General features: G+C 37.0%; 1 long non-coding RNA gene across 1 annotated transcript in view; it reads right to left on the minus strand.

Moving 5' to 3' along the window:
* Nucleotides 1-371: 371 nt before the first annotated feature.
* LOC129145216 (uncharacterized) overlaps nucleotides 372-18,834 on the minus strand; it is a 75,716-nt gene continuing 57,253 nt past the window's right edge. The window contains exon 3 of the long non-coding RNA XR_008550440.1: nucleotides 372-526. This is a non-coding gene — a long non-coding RNA (uncharacterized LOC129145216). The remainder of the gene's footprint in view (nucleotides 527-18,834) is intronic.

Raw genomic sequence — 18,834 nt, forward strand, 5'->3', positions numbered from 1 at the left:
TATTTTTCTTTCTGATAATCTAGAAAACAGAACTTGAAGGAAATATTTGGTGGTGACTTCCTGCTGTGCAATTTTGAGTTCCTTTTAATAGACTCCAAAATATCACTGAAGCAGCCCGTGCAGGAGATTGAAACCTATTAAGATAGGTAACGCTTCATTTTCCACCGGCCTCTTGTTGAAGAGAGGTCATTTAGCACCAAAAAAAGAAGCTGAAGAAACTGAACTTTCCATAATGCAGTTAACATTTGACATTAAGTGAAGAATGTCCATTTCTTTCCTACTCAAAGCATAGCAATCCTCACAAACAAATGCAAACTATCATTAAGAAAACTTACCTAAAACTTTCCTGAGGCTCTGGACACTCACCTTGAGTTTACCCCTGTCTCTGAGGGTACAGGATCTGTCTGGAAATATCATGAAGTCTGGATCCCTTGTGAGAATTTTCAGCACTTCAGCCTCTAGTCTCAGTTGGAAACCCCAAAGCAAGGTCTTTCATGTGGTATTTCAACATTTTTCATTCCAGCCTCTGAAAGAAATGGAAACAAACCTTGTCTATGTTTATTAAACCCTAGAAGAGAGTTTGAATTTCAAGACTGTTCTTCCAGAAGGGCAAAAAGTCAGTGTGGGAATCAAAAGAAATAACAAAAATGATTCCTGTCCCATTTCAGTTCTTCTTCAGCTGACCTCCTCATTCTTGACGGGGATCTATGTGGGGGTGGGGGGGGGGGCAACATGACATTCTTGCAAGTGATTCTCTTTTCAGGACAGTTTTCTTTATATCTGTGCATAGGTCTGCATGACATTCAGCAGCAGACTTTAGGAAACTGAGTAGTAATAACAGTAGCTCTTGTTTATAAGCAGATCACATTCATCTGCAAAATACTATTTTTTTAATGTATTTCCTAAAGCACATTGTCATTTTAAGCAGACACGTGACTCCATGCTGAATGTCTCCCCACTGAGAGATCACAGTACGAGTCAGGGCTCATTCTTATTTTGAAGTTGGAACTTGAACTCTTTTAACCTGGAATGTGTTTAAATTTTGAAGTATCTTCCTCTGCATCACCTTAAATTATTCACATTTTTCTAAGGGGAAGGGAGATTGTGTGACCACAATTTTGCAAATGAGGGTAATACCAGTCCTTGTGCTCAAGTGACTAACTTGCCTAAGACAAATAGCTTCTGGAGTGTCAGAACCTTACCGGAAATTAGGTGCTCTGATGTTACATGGCCTATCCTTTCAAATAAATGTTTGCTGAAGATTTATTTGATTCAAAACATATTTTAGGGCCTCCCCGGTGGCATAGCGGGTTGAGCACAGTGCTGTGAAGCTGCCCACAGCCTCTGCAGTGCCGATTCAATTCCTGGCCGGCCTCGGAGAATCCTACATGGCATGGTGGACCTCTCCTGTCTCGCCCACTGCTCCCCTCAGCAGTGTATGTCGGTTATTCTGCCTGTTCAGCTCCCTGCTCTGTCTCTGGTGAATTATCTCACCCTCTTGCGCCTCTAGCTTGTACCCCAGTGCTTGTATAAATAAATAAATCTTTAAAATATATATATATATTACATGCTATGTATTATTACATACATAGAATGCATATCTACAAAGAGCTAGGAGTCTAGACACCTTCTCTCAATATACTCACTGCAGTGTTAGAGCAGAGAACAAATACACAATTATGGTAACATGGAATCCCAGTCATTGGTAAATTAATAGCCAATAATAGGCACAGTAATGTTGAAAAGAAATCTCATGCCTGCAGTGGTGTAACAGACTTCACAGAGGATATCATTTGGATGCATTTTCTATCTCTGCTTTCAACATAATCTACCCCCCACTTGCTTTCAAGATACAGGGAGATACTGAAAAAGTAATAACATGACATCAAATATTTTGAACACTTACCTCATATCAAGGGTTTCATTATGCTTTATATAATGCACAACCTAACAATAATTCTGTAACACAAAAACCAATTCATCCTTGCTTTGCTTTTTTTTTTTTTTTAACATTTATTTATTTAGGCACACAAGAGCTGGTATGTAGGCCAGAGGTGCAAGAGGGTGAGAGGATTAACCAGAGACAGACTGGGGAGCAGAACAGGCAGATCTACTGAAATACACTGCTGAGGTCAGCAGCAAGAAGACAGGAGAAGTCTGTTGCACCATGTGGGTCAGTTCCTAGGTCAGGGATAGAACTTGTGCTGCAGTGGCTGCTAATAGTTTCATAGTGCTGAGATTTAACTCCTTGCGCCACCAGGGAGGCCCCAGTTCACCCTTCTTTTACAAAGAGGCCCATGTTTCTGCTTGAAGAGGGCAGTGGCATACCCAATACACAGCAAACATATAAAAGCTTTAGAACCAAAATTGAACCCTAATTAACTCAACAGACTGGAGTTAGTTACACATATACTATCAGGTGTAAGAGAAACAAAGGAAAGAGAATGCAACTTAATGTGCTTATTAAATTTAGGTTAGTTAGGCTGAGAGATCTTTCCAATGAGTGTGTCATGAGTGTATGGTGCTCAATTCAAAGTAGGTCTTCCTAGTGGCAGGGAATCACAGTAACTTACCTTTCAAAGCTGTTGGGGAAACAGATTATCTCTGGAAAACAACATTTTGATTATAATGTCAAGACCATCATCTTTGGAAAAAAATTTCATCTGAATAAATGTGATTCCCTATATTTTTTAAATATTGATTACATTCTTACATTGGATGGAGAAATCTTAACTGTTCTTGCACAGCTTGAAATGAATCCAAATAATTATCATTAAATAATTGTCATTTTCATGTTTGTATGCCTCTAAATGAAAAACAGAGACATTTTCCCTTAACTTCCTAAAAGATCAGCAATTGACACCAAAGAAAAAGCACCATTTAATATATAAAATAGGGAGTTACAGAATTCTTTAGTCCTGGTCCTGCTTATTTCTTCTATTTCCTAAATAACCTTGCTCATTTGTAAAATGGAAGTGATATTATATCATGCTTCATGACATAGCAGATAAGGGAGAATGAAATTATTTCTCCCTCAAAGGAATATTATAAAGTAAGTTATAATAATGTCCACACATCTTTTCTGACTGAGATCCAATCTGCCCAAAAAAAAAAAAAAAAAAAAAAAAGAATGGAAACTATGTAATGGGAAATCAGGCCAGAATGAGACAGAATGGTAGACACAGACACCAAGCCAGTCTTATTACTGGCTGCTCAATCTCTGTTCACATTTCTACAATAAACAGTGCATTCTATATCTTTACTGAAAGCAGTCTGGCACTCTGAAGAGCATTTAATGTTAAACTGATGAAATTCTTTGCTTTTCAATTAGCTTCAATTATGGGGGGAAATATGCAGACACAACCACACAATCACACTGTCACATGCCAAAGGAAGTAAAAGGAGAATGTATATAGATATCAAAATTGATTTAAACATTAAAATTCTCTGGAACATTCTCTTAAATACCTTTCTTTACAAATCATTTCATTTTAGCACTGCATCTAGTGTGATCTGGTTTTAAAAATGGGAAAAATAAAGCCTCCCTAGTGGTGCAAGGTGTTAACACAGCACTATGAAGCTATCTGCAGCCACTGCAGCATGAGTTCAATCCCCAGCAGGCCAAGGAGCTGACCCACATGGTGCCCCAGACCGCTCCTGTCTTGTCTGCTGCTCCCCTCAGCAGTGTATTTCAGTCAATCTGCCTGTTCTGCTCCCCACTCTGTCTCTGGTGAGTCCTCTCACCCCCCGCACCTCCGGCCTGTCCCCCAGTTCTTGAGTGCATAAATAAATCTTTTTTTTAAATGAAAAAAAAATAAGTCAGTCACTTTGAAAATTTTCTGTATTTTTGGATGGAAAAACATGCATGATAAGTAATTTTGAAGAAATTAGTCTGAGGACTATCTCTAAAGAGTGTTGTCAATCTCACACTTTAATACTCAAACTTTGTAATTACACACTTTAGGGACTTTGAGAATCAATTTCTCCTTCTTCCAATTGATGATCACATGAAACAATAATGCAAGTATGTGTGGAAAATACTTCAAGCTATTTGATTCTCAAAATCAGGAGTTAATGACATAAGAATTTACGGAGAACTCTAGGCTTATTGACTAATGAGAGGTCATCAATTCACTTTTTCTTCAAGCAGTATTGGGCCTTCTCTCCTTGATTCAATGAGTTAAACTTGCAGGACACATTTTGAAATTGGGAGATAAGAATGGCCTTTTGGTAAACTAAGTTAATGACAGAGGGGGCAGGAAAAAAGCTATGAAAATCATTGACATGAAAGCATTGCAAATAATACAGCATTTGGATGATCACTAGATAACCTTTCCTGTCTCTTTTATGTGCTGCTCTGGGAACGTATTAATCTTTAAAGCCCTCTTACATTATAAATATTGCTTATGGCACAAATCATGCAAATTTATCCTTCTTTTATTACTTCAGAACTTCTTAGGTCAAGAGTTATCATTCAGACAACATCAACTACTTCAACCAAACCGTGTGATATATCTGTGTCAGTTCACATTCAAATGCATGATGTGGCACCAAAATAAATCCTTCTGGCCTTTGGCAATGGTGGCAGTGTAAGGCTCTGTTTAGAAGAGAGGGTTTTTATGGTTTGAGTGCACAGTTCCCAGGGAGTTAAGCAAATAATAAGCAACCCTTTGACCAAAGAACTTTTAAAATAGCAGGAAATGATGCCAGTGGTGTTAGTACTAGAGTGTGCTATAGAAAAGAATAATATGGATATCCATTAGAGAGGGTGGAAGAATGTTCCACTCAGCTGTCAAGGTGTCCAGAGAGAAACAGACTAAGCAAAATTTATCAGTAAGTGGATGTGAAAGCACTACCTAGAACTGCTGTTAAATAAATTTATGGAACTTTCACATAGAATCAAATGTTCTCTTGTGAGGAGTCTTCCTCCCTGGCTTCCTTATTGCATACCCAGTGCAGGACACAACTCCTTCATTAAACATTTCAAATATATTTAATTTTTTAAAAGATTTATTTATTTATGCATACAAGAGCTGGAGTCAGAGCTATGGGGGGTGAGAGGATTCACCAGAAACAGAGTGGGCAACAGAACAGGTAGATTGACTGAAATACACTACTGAGGGTAGCAGCGGGCCTGTCAGGAGAGGTCTGCTGTGCCATGTGGGTTGCTCCCTGGCCGGGGATCGAACTTGTGCTGTAGTGGCTGTGGACAGCTTCATAGGTTGTGTCTTAACCCCTTGCGCCACCAGGGAGGCCCTCAAATATCACAGCAGTGAGTAGACGTTGTAACTTAAAGATAAATTAATGTAATTTATTAACCAATATGTCTATAGGATATAATAATGTATACTACTTTTTAAAGAATATACTATTGGAAGTCTATATAGGTTTTTCAATTAGGGATCTCACTTTTGGAAGAGTTACTCTTAAGAAATGCCTCTAATTTATAAGATGATTCAATATGTGAAAGTTTATTTCAATTAGCAATACGTATTACCAAATATGTATGTATTACTTAGTTTGATTCTGATTGAAAGCAGCTAACATGCATTTACTCTGATTTCTGAAAATGAAGAAGAAAAATAGCTCCTCTTTGTAAGTTATAAACTAAAATTAAACATAAGTTTGTTAGATGACATGAAACAAAAACATTGGCAGAGAATTAATCTTTGCATTCCTGTTTGTGGATGAGAAAACACTGTAAATTTGGAGAGGACAGTCCAAAATCACAACATTTTAATAACTGGGGTGAACTACTCAGCAAAAGCTTATCAGGGCCAGTAGTTTAATTTATTGTAAAGAAGTACAACAGACTTGAGTTTGTCACTCTATCTCTAGGAGTAGGGTTGTATCACGGCCAGATGCAAATAGTTTTAAACAAGTCTATGTTGCCTAGGAAGTGGTTGAATAGCAATTCCTGATGAACTTCAGAGATCAAACACAAAATAAAGGAAAAATAATAAGAAGAAGGATTATTTATAAGATTTGGTTATTTATGCATACAAGAACTGGGGTGTAGGCTAGAGGAGAGGGAGTGGTGAGAGGATTCAACAGAGTGAGGAACAGAACAGGCAGATTGACTGAAATACACTGCTGAGGGGAGCAGCGGGAGAGTCAGGAGAGGTCTACTGTGCCATGTGGGCAGCTCCCTGGCTGGGGATCAAACTCAGCTGTAGTGGCTGCAGATAACTTCATAGTGCTGTGCATAACCCCTGTGCCAACAGGGAGGGCCCAAGAAGGACTTTTCTAAATAATAAGTGGCACTGAATTAGGCGACCTCATTTTCCACTTCTGTCACTGTATATGAGCCAACAACAAAGACAGGTGTAACTATGATTTCAATCTGAAACAGCTTCAAAACATCTTATTTTCTAATACACATTTCAACATTGCTGAATTCAAGGAAGGGGTCTCCTTGGAATTGCATGGTTTCAGCTTCAAGTTTGGTCTAGAATATTTTATAATTTAAAAACTCTCTAACAGCTTTCTATACTGATTATTCTTCAAACTATTTGAACCTGAACTGTAGTACTGATGCTTTCCCAAGCTTACTTGACACAGTAGGGCCTGATTGATCTTTCAACATTAAATCTGCCATTAATATTGTGTAAAGAACTGTAGCTTTAGGCATCCAGCACTTGGTCCCTAACTCCAAGAGGAAGATAGAGGGGTCACAAGAGGACAAAACTGGGACTTCTGGAAGGCAGAGGCAACTAGAATCCTGCTGGCTCCACCCTCTGTGCACTGATCCTTGTTAAATAGAGAACCAAGAACCAAAATACCACTGCCTGGTTTTATCATTTTCACACACACACACACACACACACAAAAAAAAAAAAAAAAAAAAAAAAAAAAAAAAAAACCAAACACTCCCACCCTCTCCAGTATGGAAAGCCTTCCAACTGCTGACTTAAAGGCACCTACCTTTGGTTGTGTGTTACTTTAGGGTTATTTTACACCTTATCTGCTCATTAATTAGAATTTCAAATTTGAAGTTAATAGGCTTTTATTAGGCATCTCATTTCAAAAAATGTCCTTGAAATGTTGGTTTCCAATTTTGATGAAATTATTCTGATTGGGACCAAAGGCATTTTATTGGTTTTAACTGCTATTCAAATACTCTTTGTCTTTAGGCAGTGACATACCCAAAGACAAATGTGATAAACCTCCATAAATATTATCTGGCAAATAATTTATGAAATAATATATATTTTTTCTTTTTACTTTATTTTGACTTTTATTATATGGACATGTAAACTTTACATAAAATAAAAATATGCTAATTTATTTTTTTCCCTGAGATGCATATCTCCACACCCCATGCACCCCAGAGCACCCATATCCCTTCTATCATATACCATGGGCCCCTCCTAATTTTTCTCCCAAAACCTCCCTCCCACTCTAGCAGCCTCCATTCTACAGTCATTTCTAGACTTTGTTTTAGTTTAGTTTTGTTAGTTCCTTTGTTTTGTTTCTCTATATTACACCTATGAGTGAAATCATCTGATATTTGTCTTTCTCCCTTTGGCTTATGTCAATGAACATAATTACATCATTTTCATCTATGTTGTCAAAAATGGCAGGAGTTCACAAACAATAAATGTTGCAGAGGGAGTGGAGAAAAATGAACCCTCATATGCTGTTGAGGTTCCACTGGTCCAGCCCCTGTGGAAAGAAGATGGCTATGTCTCAAAATATTAAAAATAGAGCTATGATATAATCCAACAACTCTACTCCTTGGTATTTATTCAACAAATGCAAAACACTAATTTGAAGGAAATATACACAGCTATGCTCATTGCAGCACATTTACAGTAGCCAGTTTGTAAAAACAAACCAAGTGCCCAATGACAGATGACTTGATTAAGGAGATTTGGTACATACACAATATGGAATATTACTCAGCAATATCATTAAGCTTCCTTATCTTCCTTGAGCTGCCTTATCTGTGTGTTAATTAGAATTTTTTAAAACCTCAGCTTCTTCACTCTTTTTTTTATATTTCTATTTATCTTAATGTTTTTAAGTCTTGAGACATAATAAAAATTATTTTTCTCCATAAAATTTGTCCTAACATTTTTCCAGGTGGTCTTGCTATCTCACTAGGAACTTGCATTCAATGAAAGGTAGAATATTAGAATTCTCCCTGGTGTGATATGCACACACATACATGCAGTCTTCTGAATCCTCAATTCACAGAAGATGTTGAGTTGGCAATTCTTGTTGGCTGTTTGCCACTCAGTTTTCTCAGTATTCAAGGATTGCACTGTGCTGGCCCAAGGTACTAAAGTTCTAGTTTACATTTCAGCCTTATCTCTTCTGTCTTCAATGATTGTTATGGATGACCAAAACAAGTCAACTAAGATAAGCCATTGTCATGCTCCACTAAATCTTCCAGACTTTTAAGAACTGCCCTGAAATTGACCTTCTTTTAAGAAGTTAGGACAGGGACACACACAGGCCATATTTTTAATCCTGGTTCCCTTGCATCAGGAAATAAGTTGAAGTTATCAGTTTCAGCCTCATTTACCACATCTTTGCATGTGAGGAAATCATGAACTGTTCTAACTAGCAGTTTCCTTATAAAAAATGAGAATTATAATGTCTCTCTGGTAGATCTCCCAAGTCTAGGAGACATAAATAAAGTTATATATGTGGAAACACCTATAAACCATGAAGCAAAATAGAATAGAAATTACTTTTTCTTCTCTGATAAATCAGAAAAGACCCCATAATTCGTACTCTTCAAAAAAAAAAAAGTACATTTTCAAGAGATTTTTTTTTAACCTTTGTAAGAATAAATGTCTAAACATATTCTGATATATTAATTAAGGTTGGATTAAAAAATACTAGTAAGTTCTAGGTGTTGAAAAAATATCAATTTTTTGATTCTAGACATAAGAAAGTATTTTTAACAATTTTTTAAACAAGTTCTTCTTAGCTATACCACTTTTTTTTTATCCACAATCAATTCAGCCTAGAAATTGTACTTAGTCTCTGAAAGACCTAGTGTGAAACTACGGTGTCAGCACTTACCACTAGACATGTTGTCAAAATATCGCCTGATTGTGGCCATGGGAATAAGACCCTCTTCATTTCCACAGACTTCACCACTCCCTACTGCCCACAATGAGTGCTTCATTCATTTTTCTACCTGGCATCTGCTTTTATTTAAACCTATGAGCTCTAATTTAGTAGCAAATTTTATATATATATATATATATATATACACACATATATATAACCATAAAATCTATAAAATAGTAAGACATATTGTTTAAAAATGTTTAAAAATCTCTGTGAGATAAGAGGACAGATTTCTTTTAGCTGGAAAGAAGTGAACACAGTACTTCCTAGAGGAGGCAAAATTTTTCTAACCCCATGACTACAGGGTAGAAAAATCCACCTTGAAGGTGGACGAAGATGTGGTTGAAACCAAATGACAAAGGGAACAGGAGATAATTGTTGAAATAATTAAAATTCCTTCTTTCTAGATTTTTGTATAAGACCATTATAGTGTCTATAAAATTTCTATAGGAAAACTGTGAAGGCATTAAGACATTTTATTCTAAAGTTCATATAAAAATAGATAAAGGCAGGAACTCCCTGGTGGTGCAAGGAGTTAAACACAGCACTGTGGAGCTATCCACAGCCTCTGCAGCATGAGTTAGATCCCTGGATGGCTATCCACATGGTGCAGCAGACCTCTTCTGTCTCACCCACTGCTCCCCTCAGCAATATATTTCAGTAGATCCACATGTTCTGCTCCCCACTCTGTATTTGGTGAATCCTCTCACCCCCTGCACCTCTGGCCCCAGTTCTTGTAGGCATAAATAAATATTTTTTAAAAAGTTGATAAAAGCATATGTAAGTTTTTAAGAATTCTAGACTAATGGAATGAAATGACAAGATGAGAAGGGCAGAAAGAGAGACAGAGATTGAGCAGATGCAATGGTATCCAAACCTCTTGGAAAAGTGGGGTTTCACTATTGTCCATGAGTAAGCCTTCATAGAAAGAAATGCTATGCTTATCTCTACTCTCACATTCTAGATTTTAACAAGTCTCTGAGACACTGTTCAGATAAAATACAGCTCAAAGACTAAGAAGCAGCTAAATAAAGCCTCTATTTTTCTTCTAATCTATTTCATTTCAAGCTGTTTGTTATTTCAAGCTTTATTCTGGTCCATAAAGAAAAAATTCTTAGTAACTTTTCTTATCTGTATATATCACAAATGTTGTATAGACTCAGCTTTAGTTGTATGTTAACAATTAGCTCTGGCTGCTTTCCTTCAGTAGACCCTACATGGACAGATTTTGTTCATCAAAAAATCATGTATTTTTATCACTATTTATTCTCTTTTATCATCAAAGAGTGCTACATAGTCAGTAATCAAGGCTTTGAAGATAAAAAGCTAACTGGTTTCACCACAGTCACTTGTGTATCTCTGGCAAAATCCAAGAGACGAGATAATTTGTGTAATCTATGCAGTACTTTTAATGATAAATGTTTAATTTCTCTTATATTTTGAGATTTTATAAACAGTTTATTACTTATGTTATCCCAGATGGGTTCAGTGATTCCAGGTCATCAAAATTGTACCTTCCATTGGCATAGATTATCAGAACCAAGTTTGTTCAAGATTTGCAAACCCTCCATTAATTCTGTAGACTTTACTTTCAGGTAGATTGTTTCAAGCTTGTTATTTGCTAATATTCTAACAAATGCTAATAAATTGAATATTAGATGCCTAGTTCTAAAGGGACCATATAAAATATGAGAAAAATCAAAGTTATTTTTGGTCTGAATATATGGACAGTAAATTTATACACTAATTAATATTCTACAATATTAGGCATTTTTTGAGAGTTCATTTTATATGTGAAATGGTAATTACCAATTGATTACATGGGAGGATGACTCTGATGAACCTCAAATTATGAGTTAAACTTAACTGTATACCGTGAATTGTCAGTTTCAGTCCTTACACTGGCCACCTAGTTCCCCACGCCCACCCATATAACATAGATATGGTAAACACACACACACACACACACATAATAAACATTAACACATTTATCATCTGGAGCTCATTAATATCTGTACTAATAGAAAATTATAATAATTTTTCACTTAAGTAGCAATTAAGAATTGTAAACACCAAAGTTTGGGGGATTTCTCAGCTAATTGCTAAACTCAAACATAAAGATCACCTCAATAACAGAAATCTTAAGAGTTTTATACTTTAGTTAAAATAATAAAGGACAAATGAAATAATGCCCAAAACATAAAAACATTTGGGAAATGTTATCTCCAGCCCAACTATCTGTGGCTGGGGATAACAAATAAGACAAAAATTTGAATTCTCATTATTCTTACTTCTTCCTTCTGAGAGATCAGACAAATGCTATGAAGACATTAGATAAAGCATAATCACTGTGGTATTTCTCCCCCACAAGCTTGGAAGATAAACATTTTATAGCACTCCTAGCTTGATATGGCTTCCTTCAGATGGAGTCTTGGATAAGCTCAAGCACAGATAGGGATACTGTATTCTAGATGCCATTTAAAAAGCAAAGCTCACAATATTGGGGAAACAGTTTATACATGTTTAGAAAGGACAGCCACATTTACACATCTACAGAAGAAAATAAAACATATTCACTTGTTCCATTACCGATAAGTACCTTTATTCACAATTCTGACAGACCCATTAAGTGAAAGACACACTCCTTAGTCAAACCCATATTTTTTCACTATCAGCAAAGTGCAGAAATTGCATTCAAATGACAAAGAATTGCTAAGTATTCTAATCCTGATCAAAATTTCCACTTGGGATTTGCCTTCCTTATCTCAATATCAGACTTTGTCTCTTTAAATCCATAACACATCCAAAGCTTTGATAATGATGAATAATAATCCCAAAACTTTCAAGAATGTGTTCTTATTTTCTCTCTTACAAAAAAAAAAAAAAATCCATGACATGGAAGAGGACCTGTGATGGTCAATTGGTGTACACCATTGCAAAATATGCTGCTCCTGAATAATAAAACTATTATACAATTAAGAGGAAGTCAATTATAAATGATTACCAATTACTGGAGAACCTAAGTAGAATTGCTCCAGGGAGACCACTGACTCATTTTGTGAACATATTACAGATGTTATTTTGACTAATATTTCCAAGAAGAAAAGTGAAATTGTGATTTTAACATCTACTCAAATAATTCAATTTATAATTTTAGGACATCTCATTTAAATATGCATATACAACTCGTCGTGAAAATTTTACAAAACTGAATTCTGAGTCAATAGTTGCATGATGAACCAAATCAGAAGCAATTAATATATCCTGTAGCACTTCCTATTATCTCCTCCATTTCTCCCTTTCTTTCTTCTTTGACACCTTCCTTTCTTCCTTACCTCCTTTTTACTTTCTTTACAATATACATTTTCAGTATAACTAAAGTCCAGAATGTTAAATAACAGTACAATGAATTGAACTTGACTTTGGTCATAGTTTCTACTTATTTCTTTTTTGCTTTTTATGTTAAAGTAAGCAAAGCATGGTCTTTGTAAAACATTCAAATGATATAGAAGCAACATTCACTTTTAAAAAAGCAACATTCACTTTGGATGTATGTGGTTTTTTGTTTTTTTAATCACATGTTTTTTTTTTGTTTTTTTTTATAGAGGCATGTTTTATTTATTTATTTGTTTGTTTGTTTGCTTTGTTTATACATGCACTGGGTACAGTCAGAAGCGCGGGAGGGTGAGAAATTCACCAGAGCCAGAGCAGGGAGCAGAGCAGGCAGAAGGACCGAAGTACACTGCTGAGGGGAGCAGCGGGTGGCAGGAGAGGTCTGAGCGCCATGTGGGACCCTCCTCTGGTGGCCGGGGAGCAGCCGGGGATCGAACCGACGCCGCAGAGGCCGCGGGCATCTTCGCAACCCAGCGCTCAACCGCTGCGCCACCGGGGAGGCCCTGGATGTATGTGTTTTTTAACTCTTTAGAATTGTATGAAAATCAAGCACAACATTTAAAATCTATGTCTCTATTTTTTGCTCTCCCTGGCTGAATACATCCATGACTGGCCACCCAGTGAGGATTCTGTTCTGTTCTCCTGTCTCCAGTCCAATCCCAGTTATTGTCTGGCTGAGGATCACAGAGAGTTATGGGAAATCAAGATGCTAACAAAAGTCAGAAAAAGAATGAGTTTACATGTTAAAATTAAATATTAAAATATTTTAAATATTTATTTTAAAAATTGTAAATGCTAAGCATGAAAGCTTTATTTTTTAAAGGCATCAAACTATCTTGCCTTAGAAGGTCTACACCAAAATGGCCACGATAAATGGTTTCTTCAAAATATCACAAGAAAGTTTTACTCACACTGACAGTCAAAAACTAAATGAAGCATTTTCTTTTGTTTAAAGGATTTTAGTGATTAATGAGACCACAGGGATATTTCTATTTGACGGCTCAAAGAATTACAGGCAGTAATTGTTAAAACCTGGCATAGGAGGCCTCCCTGGTGGTACAGGGGTTAAAGTCTCAGTGCTATGAAGCTATAGCCAGCCACTGCAGCAGGAGTTCAATCCCTAGCCAGGGAGCAAATCCACATGGCACAGCAGACCTCTCCTGTCTCCCCTGATGCTCCCCTTAGCAATGTATTTCAGTCAGTCTGCCTGTTCTGCTCCCCACTCTGTCTCTGATGAATCCTCACACCCCTCCCCCAACTCTAGCCTACACCCCAGTTCTTATATACATAAATAAATAAAAATAAATCTAAACCTGGTATAGAGTGGCCAGAAGATTACATGGAGGAAAATGATGGTGCTCAAGTGAGATAGGAAAGACACAGGGATGGCAGACATAAAAGGGACAGGAAGATAAGGATCACATTCTTAGAACTGACATTTAGATTCTGTCCATTTCTATAAGATTTTCAAAATCTGCTAAATAATCAGATAAAGGGTTGTTTTTTGCTATGTCTTCACCTTTTCTACCTTTCTTTGCCCTAAGATTGTGTCCTTATGTTATCAAAATTCCAATAGAACCAGGCTGCTGAGTATCCTAAGACAACAAAAATCTGTTGTTTCACAGGTCTAGAGGCTAAAAACCCTAAATCAAAGTGTCAGCAAGGCTCTGCTTTCATTGAAAACCTTAGGGAAGATATGTTTGGTGTGTTTCTCTTTGCCTCTGTTGTTGCAGTAATGCTTGGTGTCCTTGGCTTATAGATAAGTCACGCCAATCTGCCTCTATTGTCATATGTTGTCTCTGTGTTCCTCTATGTCTCTTCTCTTCTTGAAAGGACATACCGAATTGAGGGTCCGCCCTTTTCCAATATGACCTCATCTTGCCTAATTAAATCTGCAATTAACCTATTACCCAACAAAGCCCCATTTTGAGGTTCCAAGAAGCACATCAATGTTGAGAAGAGAGATAACCTTATCCAATTCAGTGCAAAACTACTTTATACAATCTTTTTACTTAACTCACAAGCACTGGCTTTTAAATACTAATCTCTAACAGTGCAATAAAGTGATCTTTCTACACGTTAAACTGATTTAGGTGATGAATATTTAGAGAGTTATCTTAAAGGAGAAAGAAAAGGACAGAAGAACTGGCCAGGTCCTTAATATCATAGCAGATAGGCAACCCTCGCTACCAATTGCTCATTGTTAAGGAGGGTATGTATATGGCCTCACACTGACCTTTTAATCAAATCACAAAGACAGCAACCATATCAGAGAATTCACCATGGCCCACGGAATAATTATCTGACCCCAAGGTTGGCCAGTGTGTAAGTTGACTTGCAAATTGGCAAGCAGAGTTTAAGTGTCAAAAATGGATGGTGGCTTCACAGTAAATTATATCCGATCACAAAGAGTTGCACGTTCATCAATTGTGACTTACAGCACTGCAAGGGCAGCCAAGAAATGGATATCATGACAGCCCTTCTACTTTGCACAAAAGTGTCCATTGAGAAACAAAACCTCTGTTTCAGAGCCTGGTCACAATGGGTCTGCTGTTCAAAGATGAGGATAGTCATCCAGCCTGGGAAGATGAGTGATAGACTAAATAGACCTAGCTACATAACAACACAATCCAAAATAGAACAAAAACAACAACAACAACAACAACAAAAACAAAAACCTTTTGATTTCCAGTACCTGGCTGTCAGTTTCCATTCAGCACTCTTTCAACACCAGGAAGAAGGAAAAAAAGCACTACATAAAGCTCACCATTGATAAAACTGTTCTTGCATGTTAAAACTAAATTAAGAAAAATGTTAAAGAAAAAAATTAAGAGCGAAGGAAATATGGGAGGCTTGGGGTTGGAGTTTGGGGAAGAATGAGTTGGTTTTGGCAGAAAGATGGTGCCAGGATTCTGGTGATGGCAACTACTAACAAATGCTTTGAGCCCCTTGTTAAACAAATGGTTGTTTGGTTGGTACATTTGCAGTTGGAACTAAAAAATGCTCCAGTTGGCTGGAGGTTTAACAAGCCTCTCTTTGGGAGTTCAGCATCTGTCAGGTGATTCAGAACAAAGGTTCCACTTACTTGAAGCAGGAGAAAAATTATATCTAATGAACTGCTAATACCAAAGTGTTTATTGAGTTCTTCAAGGCATGTCAAAATCAGACATAAGTTAAAAGGTTAATATGTGTTTTTGATGATCTGGGAAAACTATTCACAGAGAAAAACTAGATAGAAATATTTATTAGCAAAAAAAAACCTTTGTGGAAGACATATTCTATGATGAATCTACTACTAAGTCTCTGACCTATATTATTGTTTAATTTTTACTGCTCTCCAAACCTGAATGCATTTTGTCTCATGTTATAGATGAGGAAATAGTCTATGTGAAATCAAGTAATTTGCCCATAGTTATTTCACTGAATTAGAAATTGATTAATTTCAAAATATTACACTACCTCTGTTCTAATGATTTCCTGGAAAGTGATGCAGTTACAAAAAGGAATTAGAAATATTCAATACCACCCCTTCTGTTCTGTATGTGAGAAAATTTGAGCCAGCATTGACCTGATTGTACAGGAAGTCACACAGTAATATCAGGTTTGAATATGCGTGTTCTGACTCCATCTGAGGACCACATTTTTTTGATAGCATTACTTAATATGAAGCATACATAGAAACGTAAAGGTTCCATATAGAACCAGAAGAGAACCATCACAGAGATTGCTGGTTCCTAGAACATGGGACAAGAAAGTACATTCAGCCATTTTATACCAGACTATTATGGAGCAGACACCCTGTTCTTACCCGTGACTTGGTTACAGAAGATGAAAGTGGATATAAAAATGTCTCACTCAACACTAGTCCTCAGTGGTTTTCAAAATATTCATTATTTTGGAATTCTATGCTGAAGAGCTGATCTAACCACATTCCTCAGTCACTGATCTCAACCATCTCCAATTTATATTAGGAAATGTATGCTTTCTCCCCTGATTGTGGCCTCTCCACTTAGGACACTTGCACCTGTGAGTGTATGGCCTCTCTATGTACCTGTATGTGTGTGAAAGAACTGGATAAGGCACTCCTACTGACTGGCTTAAGACAATGGCCCACATCATGAGGCAGCCAGGGACACTTAGGGAGACTTTTGACTGATAGTGTGGCCATGGTCTGAGATGGTCTGTGTGTATAGCTCAGAAAGTACACCAAGCACCTGAACAGGAAGTTCTCCCTGTATACATGGCCGGCCGACATGTCCCCCGACCCCCGCCACTGTTCCCCATAAAGCTGATTACCCTTTGCTTCCCCTGGACATTGTTTCTCCTGACATTGTCACACAATCAATCATGCTTGTTCATGCTTGCTAATAAATAGCAAGAGTGCTGCTCAGAGAGCAGTAGAGTCATGTCTTTGGAAACCTGCTCCACCACTGATCCCTCAGCATGTCTCTGGGACATGCTGACGGGTTCTTGACCACCAGACTTGATTATTTCCACTCGCTTTTCTTATTCCTAACCCCAACATAGGCACCCACTCTAATTTGTTTCACATATGTTCTTTCACATTGTAATGTAATAGGCAATGGTGTTTTGTACATGTGTGTTTTTAAAATGCATAAAAAAATCATGGAACAAAATTTATTATCCTTCCTATGCTGCTTCCTCAACATTTAATTATAAAAATTTTCAAACATACAACAAAGTTGTATTTTATATTGAGTCTCCATATACCCCTTACTCAGATTCAACCATTAACATAAATTTTACTTTCCATCTATTATTTATTTCTCCATCCATCCGTTAACCTATGATATTCTTTTCTCAGTACATTGGACAGTTTAAAGATCGGAAATTGTTCACAGATCTTGGTAATTTTTACATAGACTAATTCAGGCTTTGTCCTTTCTTGGTTTCTTTCACTTTAAAGCTTAAATGTACCTCTTGTTTTCCCAGAAATCAAAGGCATTGGATAGCAATGTTAATGCCTTTTTATTTATTTAAAATTGTATCTTAAGTGGAAAATGAGAACTTGCCTAACAGATGATTAAAACACTAGCTTCATTAACAAATTCAGTGAAGGAATAGAAAAAGAAAAATGTTAAGTTTTGTTAAAGCACAGCAATGGCATTTCCTTTTTGATCTATGTGACTTTGAAATTCAAGTATCCCTGCCCACATTTTAGGAAGACCCTTTGTAATGGTCACTTGGAAATTGATAGGGTAATAAAAAATCATAATTTCCATCTGTAATATGTCATCTCAAATTCATTTCTACATACACTTATTGTGTTCTTGCTATCTGTATGCTTTAGACTGAATTGTGTCTTCCCCCTCAACAACATGCTGAAACCCTAATCCCCAATATGACTCCCTGGAGATGGGAAATTTTAGGAATTAAGGAGGATTAAATGAGCTCATAGGGATTGGGTCACTGATTGAACAGTACCAACGTCCTTACAGGAGGAAGTGGAAACACCAAAGAAGCTTTCTCCCCATGTGGCAGAGAAAAATGACATGAAGACAGTCAGACAGCATCATCTCTAAGCCAGGAGGAGAGGTTTCATTGAACATAATCCTGATGTCTTCTTGATCATGGAATTCCAATTTCCAGAACAAATTAGGTCAAAAAAATTGAAGCCACTGAATCTGCAACAATTTGTCATAGCAATCTGAGCAGATCAATACACTGCTTATGTTATAGATAATAGGGCTACATTTAAATAATCTCACAATTTGTTTTAAAATGTGGAAAAGAGGTTTGTATCTCAAAAAAATCTAAAACATGAAGCATTTTCCTCCAGATATACTTAACTGTTCAATTTACTCATGGCGTCTGTTTAAGAGTTTGTATTTACTTCTCTTTGCTTAATCAATTATTTGTATAACCAAATGGTTGCCCATTCTGTTTGTAGCTGAAGCTTTGCTTTCATAAAAAGGACATTACTGGGGCCTCCCCGGTGGCGCAGCGGTTGAGCTCTGGGTTGCAAAGCTTCCCGCAGCCTCTGCAGCGCCGGTTCGACCCCCGGCTGCTCCCCGGCCATGGGAGGAGGGTCCCACATGGCGCGCAGACCTCTCCTGCCGCCCGCTGCTCCCCTCAGCAGTGTACTTTGGTCCTTCTGCCTCTCTGCTCCCTGCTCTGGCTCTGGTGAATTCTCTCACCCTCCCGCACTTCTGACTGTACCCAGTCCAGTGCTTGTATAAATAAATAAATAAATCTTTAAAAAAAAAAAAAAAAAAAGGACATTACTGAGTATGAGGAAGAAAGAGTAAAGTTAGCTTATCTTGGTAAGTTTAAAAAAAAAAGTTCCCAGGACTTTTGAGCAAAATATATTTGTAGAAGAAAAAAATATACAAC

Source organism: Talpa occidentalis, unplaced genomic scaffold (assembly GCF_014898055.3).
Source record: "Talpa occidentalis isolate TD23 unplaced genomic scaffold, MPIMG_talOcc4v2.1 talOcc4.11, whole genome shotgun sequence".
In the NCBI taxonomy this organism is placed as follows: Eukaryota; Metazoa; Chordata; class Mammalia; order Eulipotyphla; family Talpidae; genus Talpa; species Talpa occidentalis.